This window comes from Agelaius phoeniceus, chromosome 6 (assembly GCF_051311805.1).
Source record: "Agelaius phoeniceus isolate bAgePho1 chromosome 6, bAgePho1.hap1, whole genome shotgun sequence".
Lineage (NCBI taxonomy): Eukaryota > Metazoa > Chordata > Aves > Passeriformes > Icteridae > Agelaius > Agelaius phoeniceus.
Window position 1 is genome coordinate 59,396,178 of NC_135270.1, and position 16,449 is coordinate 59,412,626.

The following is a 16,449-nucleotide window of genomic DNA, read 5'->3' on the forward strand; positions in this document are numbered from 1 at the left end:
AACACAAGCTGCCCACACTATTTGCTCAAACATGGGTCATTTTTTGGGCTGGGGTTTGGTAACAACACTTCCCAGTCATCATCTCACAGGTCTCTGTAGGGGCTGAGCCTGCCTTGGCAAACCAACCAGTGAAGGTGGAAAACATCCTCTAGGGGTGTCGAGGGAGAAGCCCAATTTTTGGTGCATGAAATTTGCATAGTGGCATTTGTTGTAGTGAACAGTGCTCAGCCATACTGGAGTGGAAGAGCTTTGGTGGCAAACTCATGCTCAGCCCCCCCAAAGCCCACACTTACTTCACACATGCCAAAAAGCAGAGCAGTGAGTTACAGAAATGAGAAATGTGTTCACTCCCCCACCAAGGCCATCTGTCTTAGGTGGTGACAGCAGGATGAGGAGAGGTGGAGTAAAGAAGGGCAGGCAGAGCACTGTTCCCTCTGGGATTAGGGATAGTGGCTGATTTTTGGGATCAGCCTACATGATAGGTAAACCCCTTTTATGCACAGGTGTCCATCAGCTGAGACAAAAAGTGCATTGTGGTTGAAGAGGGACTTTTTACAAGGACAGGGAGGGGCAGGACAAGGAGAAATGGGCTTCAAATTGACAGAGAGCAGGGTTAGGGTTGATATTAGAAAGAAATTCTTCCCTGACAGGGTGTTGAGGTCCTGGCTCAGTTGCCCAGAGGAGCTGTGAGTGCCCCATCCCAGCCCTTTTCCAGCTGGATGGATGGGGCTTGGAGCAGCCTGGCCTAGAGGGTGTCCCTATCCATGGCAGGGGTTTGGAACGTGATGGTCTTTTAGATCCTTCCCAATCCAAATCATTCCGTGTTTCTCGGATTCTGTAAAGTCACTGTGCACACACACGACAGAGCCTCCAGATGTCACCATCAACCCAAGCAAGAAAGAGGCACAGCACAAACCGAGCAGAAAAACCCCACTCACAGACTTCTCCTTCAGTCCCTGCTCCCCTGCCTGGGACAGACAGACAGGAGGCTTTCCAGTCCACCTGGATAAAGTGCTTGAATCACAGACAAAATCTATGAATGTGGTTTAGAGCTGTGCATGCAAGCATTTTGTGTGCACATTATGCTGATGTAGATCACATGGGTGCTTCCCTGTGTGTAAGTGCTCATTACATATATATATATATAAAATCACTGATGTATATGTGTGTATATATATATATATATATATAGTTATATATGTAACTTCATAACTTTTGGTCTGAAGAATCACAGTTCTTTTGCCAACAACTTTACCTGAAGGTAAAAGCAAGGTGTGTTCTCCAGTGCCTTTTCTAACCATATACATATTCATCTCTTGCAGTACACATTCCTGTGTCCCATCCAGCTGATGAGCTGAGAAATGGAGCAATCAGCCCTGTATAAAGGATCTGAGGGCATAGGCACAGGTGTTCTCAGAGAAAGAAGACAATATGTCCTCAAGTCTCTGTATTAAGGTCAGTGTTGACTTTTCAAGGAATTGGTTGTCTCCTCTATTTCCCTCGGGTTGTTAACTTCGTTTTATGGCTCTCTTTCAGCAATCTAAATTTGCCTGTTGAGAAGAAAAAAAAAGGCTTAAAAAATCCCACCTTTGCCCCTTCTTCCCTTGAACTCTGCCCTCTCCTTACTGCCCACAAGATTAAGTGCATTCAGCATTTATGGGGAAGGAAAAGGCCCTCAGCTCTGCTCAAGGCTGGATTTACATTGTCCCTGTCACAGCGTGGAGCTGTGATGCAGAATAAAGTCACAAGCAAAGCCAAGCATTGAGGCAGCAGAGGTGTGGAGCCCAAGGGCACTGCTAGTCACCCTTGCAGGGCTGCAGGGTGGCAGAGCACCCTCCAACCTTACCTTATACCTGCAGAAAACTGGGGGGATATTCGGGGGCTGTTTGCTTAAACACACCCTTCCCCCTGAACATGACACTTAAAAAAATACCACAAAAGGAAATGCCGGATTGGGTTGGGGAGTGCTTGTAGGGCACAGAGGTGTTGTTTTTACATGAAAAGACCCTCAGGCTTCTCCTGCACCAAGGTTTTCATCCCCACAAAGTTTGAGCAGGGCCTGGAGGGATGGTGACATGGAAGATTAATGGATCTCTCCCAGCCATAGGTTGTCAGTTAAGTCAAGCACTGCTAATGCAGGATGCTGTCCTGAGACCTCTGTTAGCCCAATGACAAAGCTTTTTTTAAGTCCTCTGTGTAAAAGGCATAATCCTTGTATGCCAATGGATCATATCCTCGAGATCCCTAGGGAGCAAGGCAAATGTGGAAAGAAAGGGAAAGGAAATCCCTTATTTCATAATGGTGCAAACAGACATGTCAGGAGAATTACATCAATATGCAGCACATGTGAAATTTAATACTCCTCCTAATGCATTTAGATGAGGCAAAACGTAAAGTCTGTACTGCCTCTGGGAATAATTCTGGTAGGAAGCTTTCACCACTAGGAACCAAGGTCTTTCTACTTACTCTGGAATCTGAGCCTTTGTTTTCAAAGCCTTCCTGAGAGACTTCAAAATCAAGTTTGTTACGTGTACGTTGCTCTTTGAAGATCTGTGTTCCAGAATGAAACATCAGGGCTCTTCCCAGCCATGCTGGTGTAAATGAAGAGCAGAAGGGTTGAAATTCAGTCAAATATTCACAAGGGCCCATCCAACCTGCCAAAGAGGAGAGGCTTTGCACTGCAGAAAACCAAGATAAGCAAACACAAGAGAGCCTTTATCTTTTGCCTGGTATCAGCTGGCCTTGCTGCAAGAGTCCATCAGACCTGCATGGTTTTCCACCAGCTTTAACTGTGGCCCATAAGGCTCTCAAAGGCCTATAAGCACAATATTTGATTTGGAGTCCTTGCAGACAGGAGGAGCCTGAAGTCTTCTCGCTGGTTTCCCTCCCTTTTATCAAACCATGGATATGGAATTCAGCAAAGGATACAGCTCAGATGTGGCTTGAATTCAGACAAGTGACTTGAAGTGATGATTTTCCCCCCTACCAGGCTGCAGATGATCGATGTATTATGCATGAAAATAGTGCCAGGCACAGATGGGCTGGGAGTAGAAGGTGTGAGCTGATAGTGACAGCAGCCAAGTTCTGCTAGAAAAGACTCCCCAACACACTTGCATGTTGGGCAGAAAAAGGATGCAACATGCATGAGAGGCTAGCCATGGTTTAAAGGGTCAAACAGATTAATTACAGTCAAAACTGAGACTTATGCAAAGATTTGAGTGGCATGGTTGCCAGAGAAACAGGGGATTAGCCTTGATGATTCAAGGAATCATCTTCCAATCTCGTGTTCTTGAATAACCATTAGGGAGCTGAGTAAAACACGTTTTCTGGGGTTTAAAAGCTGAAGACAGGGAATCCAAAGGGGTGACATAGTACTGCATCAGATATTGCCTTCAGCAGGATCCTGGCTTGTGCTCAGCACAGTGCTGAGAACTTGGCACCAGGTCCAAAGCTGAAACAAACAGGAATTTCTTCATGGACATTTCTAGGGTTTGGATCCAAGCCACTGAAGACCAGCATGTGAGGCCTAATCCCGTAAAAACAGTCAATGTTTGGATGTGAAACATGTCACTGAGCTGGAGCCAGGTGGGTGCAGACTTCCGTGGGAGGATGAGTCAAGAGAGCTCTGGCATCATCTGCAAAAGGACCTGATGCTGTGGGAGAGAGCTTAGCAAGTGTAAGAACCCATGGGGAAGCAGTGATGGTCCCAAGAAAAGCCCCCAATTTCCCTGGTTGTCCTTGGAGCATTCTGGAGATCACTGCAAGACCAAGCACTTGAAATGTTTCCCTTGTACCTCTGAGCCATGAGACAGGGATGGTCTGATCCTCACACAGCTTCTGTGAAGGAGCTGCAGCCTTGAGCACAGAACTGACAGCTGGCAAGGTGCCACTGGCTTTGGCTTTGCCAGATCTGACCACAGCTGGTCCCTGATGCAATAAAATGTTGAATCACCAGAATCTGAGAATGTGATTGTCTGGAGGGTCACCAAGAAAAATCAGCAAAGACTTGCTGGCACCTTGCAATGCATTTGCCAGTTCCAGGCTCTGTGGAAACCTGACCTATCGAATTTCCTCCAAACTGGGCTCAGATGCTCGAATTTGCCAGTGGGGAAAAGCATTTCTGGTAACACTGCCCAACTTAAGCTTGCAAAGAAACCTCAAGTAGAGAGAGCCTCACCAGCAATAAAGGTTTGTCTCACAAAATTCCCATGCCCCGAGGGGTTGCAACCCACTCACCCAAAACCAGGAGCAAATGTGGGACAGAAAGGATGCATTGGGATACTGGGAGCAGCTCAGCATCCATGATGGTTCATGAGTGATCCATCAGCTCTGCCAGCCACTGGACTGGGTTTTTTCTGCTTCCCTTCCATCTGCCAGCTCAGCAAGACAACTCCAGAGGGATCCACACATATCCTGAGACACCTTCAAAGAGCTGTCACTGCAGCCCACACAGTTTCCATAAAGTACAGGAGGACCTGAAGGGCTTGAGCAAGATCAGTTTCCCTGGTTGCCCAGAAAAAAGCTGTGGCTGCCCCATCCTTGGAAGAGTTGGATGGGGCTTGGAGCAGCCTGGTGTCATGGAAGGTGTCCCTGCCCATGGAACTGGCAGGGGATGGAACAGGGTGATCTGTAAGGTCCCTTCCAACCCAAACTATTCAGTGCTTTCTATGGTTACTATGATTTCACACCCAATCAGACCTGCCACAGACTGGTGAAAGCCCCTTCATTCCCACTCTTGCTGTCCTTAAGGTCACATTTTCTGGAGTGAGCACCATCAAGACCTGCACATCAATCTGGATCTGTCCTCCATCTGTCCTGTCCTTATCTCATGTGTTTTCAAGGAGCTCAGCAGAAATTTATGGATCAAAGCTAATCGATAATACCAGAGCCCTTTCACCATATTGCTTTCACTAAATTACTGCATCCTTTAAAAACAGAAATCTTAGCAGACCGCAGTACAATGCCAGACAGACTGTCACTTCCAAATTATGTTTATTTATTCTCCCTCTGCCTCTTGGCTGGCCCCATTACCAGCATATCTCAGTGTCTCTCAGCCATCAGCATATTTCCCTCCCCTCCCTTCCCCCTACCCCGAGGTACATCTCCTCTCAAGTACAAAGTGGACTGACACGGCAAGTTTTTGAGCCTATTTAACACCAGCTTTATCTGAGGAGAACTAGATCCAGTGACAGAGCCTCAGAGTTAATTACAAGAAGGTGAATTCCCGTCACAGAGCCTGGCACGGTGTCACTGCAAACACTTTAACAGCCAGTCCCTGGCCCTTGACTGCCTTTGTGCAGTGTAAAGCAATTATTTGTACCTGCTTGGTGAAACGTGTCAGCCCCTTCAGAGGTGCTGTGACACAGCAAACGAGCTTCAACCCTTGTTATTCACCAGGAAAAGGGTGTGTGGTGCATCTTGGCTCTGCACAAAGTCACTGGAGCTCAAGCTCTTCAGGGATCTGGATGCAGCAGTTTCTGTGTAATCTACACAGAGAACACCTTGCAGATGAGGCCCAGTGATGTGGCCAAAAGCAGAAATGGGACTCGAGGCCAAGGCAGCAAAGTGCAAATCTCAAACAGGCACATCCTTGCTGAGCCCCACCAGCAGGGAGGAATGGAAGACTGAACCCCCTCTTTCATCTCCCTTCTGTCAAGTATTTTCAGTCCTTTTCTCTCCCTTTTCACCTCCTGCATCCCAAGGGTGCCCCTGATGGAAACTCTTTTCAACTCTCACCCCAGGTCCAACTGCTTCCCCTTCCTGTGCTTCAGCTGTTACAGCTGAAACATTCCTACCACATCCCTTCTTTATTCTCATCAAAATAAAAAAAAATAAAAATAAAAAAAAAAAAAAGAAAAAAAAAAAAGAGAAGAAGGATGTGTTCTGGGGTTTTCTTTACATACCTTTATTACAAATTTGCACAGAGCTGAGCTGACACTGGGGTTAACCTGTAAAGTCCATTAGAGATGATCCTGGGAGACCAGAGAGGGAAAATAAGGAAAGCTGCATTCCAGCCTGGAGCAAGGAAGGGAAACTGTGTTTATCCCTTCCTCTGCAGCATGCCCCAGGGCAAGGAAGGAGGGATGGAGGGATGGAGGGATGAGATGAGGTTTGTTGCAGTGGAGAGCAAAGGAAATTGACTGCATAAAGGAGAGACTGGGGCACAGGGCAGAAACAAGCATTGGAGGGGTCATCTCTGCCTTTCCTGGAGGAAAGGACCTGGCTGCACATCCCAGATTCTCCCTCCACTGGAGAGGGACTGTGAGGCTCTTTTAAGATCAGAGGCAGATCAGATTTACCCCGGGCCTTTGGGGTTCAGCCAGAGCTCCTGGACCTCCCCAAACTGAAGATCACCTGTGGAGCACCTTGAGATCACCTGGGGAAGAAGTGCTGAGGACCATATGGCTCCTGGGCAGGAGGTTCCTCTGTGGGGGTTTGTGGTGGCCTCCCCATGCAGAGGGGACAGGATGAGCCATCAGCCCAGCCCCAAGAGAGGAAGCTTTCCAGCTGATGGGCAGGAAAATGGGGCTATTCTCAGTGAACTCCTCCGTGGTGCAGAAACAAAGTCCTTTCTCATTAGGGAGGAATTCAATGGGCCTCTCTGGGAATCAGTGCCACAGCACACAAAAGGTCAGGTCTCCTTCTTGAAGCCTTTTCTCCTTCTGCCAGCAGGAAAAATATTTTAAAATATCATCTAAAGAGCCCTGTTCCCCTGTACTCCCTTCCAAATACAAAAAGGAGGAAATTGCCTCAATGTGGGGAGCGATGCTGTGGTGGGGATGGCAAATCTCCCTGTCCAGCCCATGGGAGTTCCCTTTGCACCTGACAGCTTTGTTATTAACAGACCATGGCTAATTAGGAGGGGAAGGAACAATGGGAACATCCTATTCCCTCCACAGGGCACGGTGCAGAGATTGCCACATCTGTGGAGACCCTGCCAGCATCAGCTGTCACAGTGGGGCTGTGTGATGTGAGGCTTTCTTAGGGGAAATTCAGCCTCTTTGGTTGTCCCAGTTACACCTCTGGTGCCTGGGTCTGCCTGCCCCAATCGGTGTAAATTCTCCCAGTGCTTCACAAACCTACTGAAATGTGCTTTCCACTCTCATCTTGGGGTGAAGACACATGGAGTCTACTCTGGCAATCACAGCCATGTCAACACAAAGATTTCTCACCTTCATGACCTGTTGCCATCACTCAATTCTGCTTTTGTAGACTCTGAAAAATCAGATTACTGAAGACCCATGGAGGTCCATCTTCATGTCCCATAGCCCAGCACATCCAACCTTTGCTGAAATCATTTTGAGTCCATGTTACATGGGAAAGCTGAAAATGGCCTGCTGTCTATTGTAACCTTTCTCTGCCAGTTCCCTTTGATTCTCAAATTGTTTGTGAATATGAAATTCCACTTCTGTGATCGAGGCAAATGATTTGCTTAAGATAATTTATGGTTACTCTAAACTCAGCATGTTGGCTAGGTAGTCATTTATGGATTTTCAAATGGACTTGTAGAGAGCTTTAATCACACATTGTCCAAACCCCAGGACCTGAACTGAAGGAGTTTTGTTTCAGCTCCCATCAGCTACAGAGGTCACAGTTAAGTAAAATCGGCTTAAGCTAGGATTGGAAAGCTGTGTCTGCTACATTAGCAGAGAGATCAGATGACAGATTTGGTCTGGCCTCATTATCTAGCCATAAAAATGTAAGGGCCTGAAGTATTTAGGGAATAGGAATGCAGAGAGCAGGAGGGATTTCTGGAGGATCTCTATGCAGTATTTGCTGTCTGGGAAAATGAGCCCAAAGGACCCCCCCACCCAAACTGTCTGATGTGAGCTCTTATCTCCAACAACAAACTGAGAGCAGGAGAATCAGTCTCTTCCTTTTGCAAACAGTTCAGGGAACAGGGGCTCCTGTATGTCTACAACATCTTACATTTATTTTTAGCTTCATCTGTTTGGTTAGTGAGGTCACTGGAGCCCAGGCTTAAACATGTTCCCCTGACCTGCCAAAGCTCTGGCTTGCCTGTAGCTGTACAGACCCCAAAGAAACAGAGCTAATGTGCAACAGAATTTTATGTCAGTATTTTATGCTAGACTTTAAATCAGTGTCCTCATTTATTGCAACACTTCTTCTTTGGGTATGAAAATTGCAAAATACACTTTGAGCAGTTTTGATCCAAAAAACCCATTTGATGGGCTTATTTCCTGGCTGAAGTAACCCCCATGACTTTTCCAGTCATTTTGCATTTAGGATTCAATTTACACAGTTCAAGGATTAAATCACAATTCCCAGCCTTTGGTATAAGAACAAACAAACAAAGAAACAAACAAACAAAAAATCCAGCCTTCCTTCCCCCCAGAGCTGGGAAACATTATCCAAATCACTGCTAGGAAATGAATGTCAGGGTACCTGGAGCCACCACCTTCCATCCTTTCCATCCTCGTCTAAGCTAGAAGATGAGTTTGTGGGGGAAAACTTTCTCATGGAGCCGCAGAGGAATTAGCAAATAATGCTTTTTGGAATGATAGCTTGTTCTGCAAATGCAATAAATTCCTGATGGAGTCCCCAAGCCCAGGGCTGGAAGCATGCCAGGACAGGGAGAGGAGAGAGCAGGCAAAATTCATCACTGCTCCACAAGTGAGGTGAAGTGAGGAGCCTGCAGGAAACCCAGCAGGTGAGAGGGGAGGTAGCACAGCCCTGGCTCTCACAGGGTGAACTCCTGTCCTGACAGGCTCTGCTGGGAACCATGAGCACGCTGGCTTAAACCTCCACAGCTCCTGCTCAGAGAAAAGATGTCCCCCAAGGAGAAAAACACCTCCAGGAGTGTGCATCTATCTTTATTTTCACTCCTTGAGTCATTCTGGGAAAAGCCCTTTTCTAAATGCTGACATAACCCTCTCTTCCCTAGGGAAATATTCGTGTAGCTGCAGGTGACTGAATTAGGGTAGCTCAGAAAAAGTTCCTGTTAACAAAATAAGCCACAGGGACTGCCCATGTGCAGATTTTAGAGCTCCTGCAAATGCAAAACAAAATGTCCCTGCAGGGTGACTGGAGCTAATGTGCTTTGCTTTACATTTGCATTTGGCTCAGAGTCACACAGAGGCTTCTTGCTGGGGCAAAAGTGATAAAGAATTAAGCTCCTATTACTCAGCTGCTTGCAAGTATTTGCTATATCTCTGGTGGAAAAAACATTGCAGAAAAAATATGTCTTTTCCTCATATGCAAGCAGAAAATGTTAAAGATTTGGTTCAGCTCTCCTCCTCTCTGCTTGGTGTGCCTGAAGTTCACACACTAAGAAGAAATTCTCACTTTTCTATTATCAGAATAAGAAATATTTCTGCAAGCACATTATACATCTAGAGAGGGCATGGTCACTGCCATAGCAGATTATGTGAATCGAAGTTCTTAACTCTAGAAAATGACAATTTGTTGAGTTTCATCAAGACCTTCTGTTGTTGTTTAATTTTTTTTTTTCATTGTTTCTGTCTCCTTTCCTAAATGTTAAGAGATATCACCTCCTTTCCCAGAATGCCAAGAGAATGACTTATCATGGAGTCACAGAATCATGGAATGGTTTGGGTGGGAAGGGGCTTTAAAGATCTTCTCATTCCAACCCCCGTGCCATGGGCAGGGACACCTTCCACCAGTTCAGGTTACCTAGAGCCCCATCCAAGCTGGGCTGGAACACTTCCAGGGATGAAGCCTTGTTAGGGGTGCAGATATGGATATCCCCATGGATCCACTACCTATTTGCTAATCACTGGTCAAAACTACAGATAATTTGTGATTTATTTAATTGTTGAAAAGTTTTGACAATCAGATTAGCCCGTGGGTGACAGCATAAATGGCACATACATGATAGGAAATTGTTCAGAACTCACTGTAAACTGCTTGGAGACCTGTGCTGTGGAAAAGAAGTCATTTAAGATTTCCAGACACACAGACCTGAGTATCCAGGCTCATTCTGAGTTGTTTGAGAATGGGCAGGGAAAAAAAAATAGAAGAAAATCCCCTGATAATTCATCTGTGGAGGGTAATTTACTGGGTCTAATCAGAGCAAACATCTCTATGGCTGGAATGCTGAAATAAATTAAATATAAAGCCTTCAAGGTCATAGCTTCCCAAGCTAATAATGCAGCACTGCTGTGCTCAGGTGGAGATGCTCTGTGCTCCACTGTGAAAAATCTCCATCAGCTGCATGGAATGGGAATATTTCAAGCAGTGATCAGACCTGCATGAAAGAAAATGGAGGGAATAGAGGATCTAGAGGAATCAATCTTCAGACTTGAGCAGCTCAGTAAACGAAGTTTAGACACTCAGATTGGAAATAAAATACCTAAAAAAAGACATTTACATTTGGGGTGGGGGAGAGGTAGTGAGGAGAGTTTGGAGCATGTTGCTAGCAAGTGTAAGCTGTAAGATGCAAATCTTGCTGTTCTGCTTCCAAATCCTGATGCAGAAGCAATTATATATTTCACATTAAACATCCCAACTGCTGCAGGGACCATCCCCCTGGATCAGAGGTTTATTACCCTCAGGCAGCCCCAGCTGACCAGGGGTTACCACCCCACCAGATGTGCAGCACAGACATTTCTCTGCCTTTCCAACCCCAGCCCTGAAGAAATGGGGCTGCAGAACAGCAAATATCACCTTAACATGGAGCAGGTCTCAGCTAAAGGCAGCCAGGAGGAGATGGATCAGGCAGGGGCAGATGAGGCACTGGAAGCAGTGGAGACCCCAGACAGGGGCTCACAGCAGTGCAGGAGGGGCTCCTGGCCCATATCTGGGTGGGTGGACACCCTGGAAGGATCCTGGTTTCTGGTGAAGTCCTGAGCCTTTGAGGTCACCTTTAGCAACCCTGGTTATTGTCATCCTGAAATTCCTGGGAGGGTGCCCTGAGATTTCTTTGCTACCACAGGTTTACTGTTCTGTTGATTTTGATGTCAGCAGACATTAATCCACAGCAGGACTGGAAATGTCTCTGGTTTTATTTTATTATTTTATTTTATTTTATCTTAATTTTTTATTTTATTGTTTGTTTTATATTATTATTTTATTTTATTTTATCTTAATTTTTATTTTGTTATTTATTTTATATTATTCTTTTTTCTTTTTTCTTTTTTCTTTTATTTTATCTTAATTTTTATTTTATTATTTATTTTATATTATTATTTTTATTTTCTATTTTTTATTTTTTTTATTTTCTATTATGTTATCTTATTTTTTTATTTTATTATTTATTTTATTTTGCTTTCTTTTATTTTTATTTTATTATTTTATTCTAGTATTTTATATTTTTGTTTTATTTGATTTTATTTTGATAAATATGCATTTCACAGCCACCCTCAACCTCACACTCATGCCTGTGAATCTCACCATTCAAAATGACTGCTTCACCCTAGCTGTTAATTTAAAATTAGATCCTGTGCCTATATATGCACACACACACACAGTGCCATCCACTTTGGTTTAGTCTCCTCTGCATACATTATTAGAGCACAGTCTTGAAAGATGTGAGCACAGACCTGTTTGTCTGCCCTCCCTCAGCCCCTGCTTTGCTCCATCCATAATGATCCAGATCCCCACTCTGGGTGGCTGCTGGGTTTTTCTCTCCCTGTTCATCACACAGCCTCTGTCCTCATTCCCTCTGCACAGCTTTCTGACCCTGGGCTCAGCATCCCTGTGAAGTGCTCTCTCTTTGAGACTGAAAACCCCACAGCACTAATGGGTGCACCTTCAGCAGAGCCCTGTGGCACCAAATGATACCATTATCCCTGGTTTTGGAGATGGGGAGCAGAGCTGCAGAGATAGGAAGGTCAATAGCATTAAAAGCATCTGCTAATTTGAGAAAGCACAAGGCAGGATTTTTCAGAGCACTTTTTTCCACAGCACTTTACTTGGTCACAGCACAGGTGGCCTTTGACTGTGTCTGCAATCGTGAGAGCTTCACCCTGGGGTCTGGCACAATGGGGTCACAGGCTGGGGACCAAAGCCACCAGCAGCAACTTGTAATTAGTGCCCATCTCTGTGGGGTCTGACCAGGGACACACAGCAAAATTCCCATCTGAAGCAGGCTGGGCTGGCAAAGCTCTTAAAAAACAAACACTGCATCTTCTGATGGAAAATATCCCATCTCTCAGCTGTGGCTGAATAGTTTCCAGCTTGTGGCTTGTTTCTCTGTGAATTCAAGCCTTCCAGGAAGGTGCTTAGATTGCTGTGAAGGCATCCATGCCTCCACTGGAAAAACCTGGGTGTGAGACTCAAAGCTGTGAAAAGCACCAAATTTTGCACAGATGCCACAATAATAAGAAATAAAGAGCAGGCAAGAGGCTTTTCAATGAGCTGGTAGACTCATCAGCTGAGTTGTCAGCTGGAAAACAGGCATTCCCTTTTTTCCAGAACAGGAGGTTGTTTTGCCAGTACCTGTCTGGGTTGAGATCTATCATGTTGGGGATGCTGCTTCTTCCTCTTTGCTTTTTTTTTTTCCCAGCACAGCTATAAAAGCTGATGGTTTAAGCACCACTGTGGTTACCTTCAATATCTTGACACCCTGTCAGAAAAACCCAAGCTGTCCTACACTTTCAGAGAAAAAGAACAAATGGATTGAAAATCCAAGGGATTGGGAGGGGGACCTTCTCCCTCTGCTTCCTGTGGTTAAACAAATTCAAGTCTTTTAATAAAAGTATGTAATTCCCCATTTTCTGCCAAACTTCCCATTGTTTCTTTAACCTGAGGTAAGATTCCATGGGTTTTTTTGTGTGCTTTCCTTTTTTGCTTATGCACAGCAATAACTGTACCAGCAGAGGTTTCAGCTGGTGCTTACATAAAATTCCACCTGATCGCATTTATGATCCAGGTTTTTTAAAATAAAACTAGTTTCATCAGGCTCAGTACCAGATAAGGGCATGTGCTGGCCAAAATGTGAAAGGCTGTTGAAGAAATTTGGTTTTGTGCTTTCCAACCTATTTCTGAATTTGCCAGGGAAGGAATGAAAATGATAGAAAGCAAATTAATTTTAATATTCTCTAAGATTGACCCTTTTCATTTAGATAATGGTGGGGTTTTTCCCCAATGTTCAAAACAAAAAGGATAAAATGCAGTGAAAAACTCATGAAATTTCTGTTTCTGGGCCTTATATAGAGGTTCCCCTTTTGGGCAGGGGTTTGCCCTGTGTGCTGCTGAGACTTCAGGGACATGTCCTGAATTTTGGCAGGGTGTCAGCCTTGCTTCTCACCTTCATTTGGCTGCATGTCCATTCACTTTGAGCCCCTACAGCCTTTTCCAAAGCCCAGCAGAGGCAACAGAGGCATTTCTCAATAATCCAAGGAGCCTCAGGTGTGGATGCCAGTTTATAAAGCTGTGGTGGAGGAGAGGGGCACTGAGGCACAGATCTGCTCTGGCACTCCAGGGTTAAGTTTAGGTAAATTGTGCCCACAAAGTAAAGTGTAGGAAATTAGGACAAGTGACAGATTGGCTCCAAAAGCACCCATTTAGGTTAAAACAGCCTGTTGATGCAGCTGCACCCATCAGGAGCCACCTTGCCTTGGAAATGCAGCTCTGAGAGCTCCCCCTGGCAAAAAACCAAGTGGTTTCAGGGAGAAAACCCTCCTTCAGGGAGATGTGGTCCCCACCTGTGTTTCATCAACCCCCTAACAAAATCTAGCAAAAGCAGCAGAATGACCAGGTTTTGTTTCATCTGCTCATTCCAGCACCAGCCTGGTCCTAGAAATGGGGATCTGGTGAGGCAGAACCGGGAAGAAAAACCTGTTTTTAAAGACCTAATAAGAAAACCACCTTACAGATTTTGGCACACATATTGCTCAAACCACCAGAAAAGGGTAAGGATTTTGTTCCACCCTCATCATCGTCCGTATCCAGTAAATTGGCAAGGATTTAGGACATTGCCAGTATTTCCACATATGCAAAAAACCCTCCACTACCCCCAAAAAAGCTCTGTAGCCCATTACTCACATCCCCAGAGAAATCATAATAAGAGACACAGAGTTTACCACCCTAGGCAGGAAATAGCTGCCTTTCTAATGCTTGCTAATTGCTTCACTTAAAACCAGTTTGATTACTTGGCACCGAGACAGTATTTTAAACCTGAATTATTGCTTGGAACTTTCCTTTCACCTACCAAGAGCCCAGGCCATTAAAAATGTGTAGCAAAGGTCTCCCTGCGAGGTGTAGGATTGCCTGTTAACTCTTTCATGAATTAGAAGAGATGTTTGGCTTCTGGGATGTCTTTTTCTCTTGTTATATTTTAGTAATAAGAGGTGGTATTTATTACTACTTGGTGCTGGAGGAAGTAATACTATGGAGTTATCAGGCATATCCCAAAAAAAGCTTTTACCTGTGGTGGGTCACATTTTCATGTTCTGAAACCAATAGGATAAATTAATCACTCTAAGATTCATGTGAAAACAAATTATTTTGTGATTTGGCTTGACTTTTCCCAATTGAGCTTGGCTATTTTTAGGGGGTGAAAGACATCAAGATGAGCTGTACATACTGACCTGGAGAAGAACAGTGGCTTGGTTGTACCAAACACTGGCATTGAAAATGTCTTTGTCACAGCACTTCTCTAGGATCAGAAATTAGCTTGCATTTTGTACTTGACAGGAAGTCATTAAGAAATCTCTGCCACTACAATAACACTGATGTGTAAATTGCAATCTTTCAAAAAAGAATTTGAATCTCAATGCCAAGCATCAAGAAGGCAAGCAGCAGCTCTGGAGCTGGCACATCCCTGAGGTGTGTGTTCCTGGAAGTCTCCCTTCAGGTCTGGAGGCAAAGCAGGCTCCATGGCCAGGGATGAGCAGGGCAGCAGCAATCCACCTCCTCAAACCCTGTCCAAACCCACCAATTATACTTCCCACCTAATTCAGTATGAATTTATCCTTTATCCTCTTGAAAAATGGAGTTTTTCACAGCTATAGGAGCTGCCCTGTAGGACAGGGAGCAGTTGTGGCTTCCTCCACTCAGGAGCATCCAGCTCTGACCTCTGATTTATCTCTGAGGATTTGGGCAGCTTTGGCAGCCTCGCTTCAGAAAACCAGTGGGAAAAAAAATAAAATGTATGAAGAAATGGTGGTGACGTGGGTGTAGAACACAGCCTGGATCTAACACAGGATGTTTTGAGGCAATTAGTCAAAATATGTGGAAGAGGGTGGGCTTTGCTATCTTGCCATCACTTTTTTAGGCAGCAGGCATCCAGAATAAAAATTGACACATGAAAAAGTGTATCTTGAAAATGCACTTAAAAAAAAATTCATCCTAAGTGCTACTCAGCCACAGAGAAAAGGCTTCCAATGGGGGTCTGCATGTAGATCTGTACCCAGAAGAAACAGGGAATTATATTTATAGCCCATGCATATGCACTGCACAGTGCTGGGTTCATGCTGCCTATTTCTGCTCTCACCAGGGCAATTTTTGAGCAAATTAGAGAATCTCTAGTGGCCAAGAGAACATTCTGAAAAGGGTCACTAGCTAAAATTGGCCTATTGATCAGGAAGCAGTCAAAAGGAACAAAAATATCTGGGCTTTTGTGCAGAGTGAGGAAAATAACACGTTTTTCTTTTCATCTGAGGAAGCCACTTGCAAAGCTTTCCATGGGAAGCAGGCAGATGAAATAGGCAGATCTGAGTGGAGAAATGCTTCGTGCACCAGACATGCCCTGACTGGGGGATGTCTCAGCAATGAGATTTAGTGAGAAAAGGCACTGGCAGGACTGCAGAGGACTCTGACATGGAAAACACCAATTTCAGCTTCTTCAAGAGCAACTTTGGCACCCAGCATGACAGCAAGGGGTGCAGGACTGATTGAGAACATTGAGATGTTATTGGAAGAGCCCCTTCACTTGCTATGTAGAAAAGGCCACCTCATACCTCCAGGATAAATATTTGTGTTCCTATGATCTTTTCTCCTCTTCAGCCCACTTCCTGCATCCTTTACCAGTTCCCCATACACTTGATGAAAGACTTACCAAGATCATGGCAGGAACTGAAACTTAACATTTTTGTTTTCAAGCTTCAAAAATATTTCCCAAACATCTCTTATTTCTCCGCAGGAAATCCCTTTAAAAACATTCTCCAGTGAGCAGTTAAGAAGTTAAACCAACACACATCTCATCTCAGGTTTCTGCTGGTAATTAATAAACCAACTGAATATCTGGCAGGATGGCAACTTTTATCATTCCTAGATAAATGTTAATGCATCTGGTTATTTCCAGACCTCCGCTGATGTGATCAAAAAAGCAAATTAGAGAGTGTTGTAGCAGTCTGCCTGACATTTCTTCTTTTGTGCTATTACTGTTAATTTATTCCTTTAAGCCAATTTTTGCTCTGTCACTACTGTGAAGGTTTTCTCAGAAATTTAATTACAAATAAGAACCCTCCAACATGAAACTGCTACAGGATAAAAATCCATATTTAAGGTGTCATCTTAAAAGCA